Consider the following 3,085-nt stretch of genomic DNA (forward strand, 5'->3'; position numbering starts at 1 on the left):
TTATTGTACTAACTTGAATGTTGAGTTTGTGCATGTAACGCCCCCTTTACCCGAGACCGTCGCCGGAGTCGAGCACGAGGCATTACTAAACTTATTTGAGCACTTAAACAAATTCAAACAATTTATATCACACTTTCCAGACAAGCTGTCCAACTGCATTACAGATGCAAAAAAAAATCATATCTCAAGTTACAAAACTCGAAATCTAAATCCATAAATTTTCCCCAAATCTAGGCTCATATATCTACTTACTAATTTTTTTTTAGAATTTTTGGTTGGGCCAATTAGTACAGTTTATTAGTTGAAGTCTCCCTGTTTCAGGGTTCGGCTGCTCTGACCCTGTTCACTACGAACCAAATTTCTCCATGTACAGAATTCAAATAACCAAGACATTTATTTCAATTAAAATAGACTCAATAAGGAATCCATACATATATAGTATGACTCCTAATTAATTTTTATAATTTTAATGATTTTTACAAATCAGAACAGGGGAGTTCAAAATCACTCTGACCTTGTCTCACAAAAATTCAAATATCTCCTGATATGAAAGCCTTTTGCTTACACCGTTTCTTCTATGTGAAACTAGATTCAATAAGATTTAATTTCATATTTTATTCAACCTATAATTATATTTTTATGATTTATGGTGAATTTTCAAACTCAGACTACTGCTACTAACCAAAAACTATTTTAGTACAAAATGTTGTTAACTAGTTTATAACATCTTTACTTCATTTCATTTAAACTCTATACATGCCATATAAATCTTCAAACATAAAACAAAAGCTACCGGAATTGATCTGGATAGTGTGCTTTGTTGTGTTGATCCGATCTACCCACTTCACTTCAAGTCAATCTACATAAAAATATTAAACACACACAAGTAAGCTTATTGAAGCTTAGTAAGTTCATAGGTTAAAAGTAATGCTTACCAAACATAATATTTCCAAACAATACCAAAACACTTACTAAAGTTTCCTGCGATTCACAACCATTGTTATAATAATTAACATAGTTGAGCTCAACAGTAACAACTACTCAATCCCTTCCATTTGGATCACTTCTCTTTTATTTCTTATAATCAAATTAGGAAACGGCTTACGAAATTGAGTACGTCGTTGCTCAATGCCACGATTCACAACTCAGTATGGTTTTCCTCATTGAAATACCATACCTACATTTTTCAACTCGGTATGGGAAATGCCATACCTACATTTCTTAACTCAGTATGGATTTGATAATACCATACCTACATTTCACAGCTCAGTATGGATAATACCATACCTACATTTCACAACTCAGTTTGGATGATACCATACCTACATTTCACACTTTACCATGGAACAACCATGGTCTTATCCGTCAATTCATCACACGTCACGATACGAACGTACTCAATCCTGCGTTTTTCCTAATTTGCATTTCCACATTTATTCTTTCATTAACAAAATCTACACAATCCCACAACAAATTCGTATATAATAACACATTATAAACTTCAATCATTCACAAATAAACATCTAAATTCAACCATATGAACTTACCCGGCTAATTTGTAGAAGATATTGAAATTTAGGGACTATTCATAACTTTTTCTTTTCCTCGTTCTTCTTTGGATTCTTGATCTATAATATAAAATATTTCTACTCATTAGCATTTATTTGATTTCTATTTCACTTCACAATTTATGCTGTTCAAATTTCGAAATTGCACTTTTACCCCAAAATTTACAGTTTTCACAATTTAGTCCCTACTCAATTCACCCATCAATTGAACTAATTTTTCTCAATTAACACTTTATTTTATCATTATAAACTATTTCAAAACCTTTTATATTCTGAATTTCAACAGCAACCTTCAATTCACAACTTTTTCACAATTAGGTCCTAAATATCATTTCCTATCAAAATCACTTAATAAAACCACCTTAATATGAAATTAGAACTTAAATTTCATAATAATTCATCATAAAATTCCCTTATCCATCCAGGGTAACTTCCAATTTCACCCATAAAATCAAAAACTAATGAATTCTACAAGTGGACCTAATTGTAAAAGTCATAAAAACATAAAATTATCAAGAAAAAGCAAGAATTAGACTCACATGATGTAAAAATATGAAAACCAGCTTTCTCTAGACCTTCTATGGCGTTTTGGCTGAGAAAATATGAAGAAATGTCTAGATTTTTCAATTACATCATTATTTAACTATTAACTTTTATCTATTTCCAATTTTGCCCCTTGTTCACATTGTTTTCTTGCTTATTTCATACCCAAACCGTCCAGCCATTAACCTTTGAGTCTAATTGCTCTTTAAATCCATCTTTTAAATACTTAAGCTATTTACTCACAATTTAACAAATTTTGTGCTATTTTCAATTTAATCCTTTTTAATTAATTAGCCATCCAAACGTTAAAATTTTCTAACGAAACTTTAATACTAACTCAATGACACTCCATAAATATTTAAAAATATTTATAGCTCAATTTTCAACTTTGAGGTCTCGATACCCCATTTTTGACCTGTTTGACCTAATAAATTCTTTTAATTCACTAATTTCACCATTTCACAAATTCTTCTAAATTCTTACTTGACTCATAAATATTAAATTACTATCTTGTTCAATCTTATTTGTCGAATTTAGTGATCTCAAATCACCATTTCCGACACCACTTTGAAAATTAGGTAGTTACAACTCTCATCCCTTTAAAAATTTAGTCCTCGAAATTTGTTACTGAAAATAGATTTGAATCTTGTGATCTCATTGACTCCTCTGTTTCCCAGGTTGCCTTCTCCATACCATGTCGATGCCATAATACTTTAACCAATGGTACTCTTTTGTTCCGCAATTCCTTAACTTCACGAGCCAAAATCTTCACTAGTTCTTCTGAATAAGTCATATCTGGTTGAAGCTCAATTTCGGTATGGGGAATTACGTGTGAAGGATCGACCTATCTTGCCTTAGCATAGACACATGAAACACATTATGAATCTTCTCAAGTTAGGAGGTAAAGCCAAACGATAAGCCACAGGACCAACCCTTTCCACAATTTCATATGGCCCTATGAATCTCGGACTTAA

General features: G+C 31.5%; 1 long non-coding RNA gene across 1 annotated transcript; it reads right to left on the reverse strand.

Annotated features, from left to right (window-relative positions):
- Positions 1–569: 569 nt before the first annotated feature.
- Positions 570–1,595, reverse strand: LOC128280395 (uncharacterized). The gene is made up of 2 exons (XR_008270567.1): positions 1,548–1,595; positions 570–859 (listed from the first exon to the last, which is right to left on the reverse strand). It is a non-coding gene; the product is annotated as an uncharacterized LOC128280395 (long non-coding RNA).
- Between the last annotated feature and the right edge of the window lie 1,490 nt (positions 1,596–3,085).

This window comes from Gossypium arboreum, chromosome 9, assembly GCF_025698485.1.
Source record: "Gossypium arboreum isolate Shixiya-1 chromosome 9, ASM2569848v2, whole genome shotgun sequence".
NCBI classification, from domain to species: domain Eukaryota; kingdom Viridiplantae; phylum Streptophyta; class Magnoliopsida; order Malvales; family Malvaceae; genus Gossypium; species Gossypium arboreum.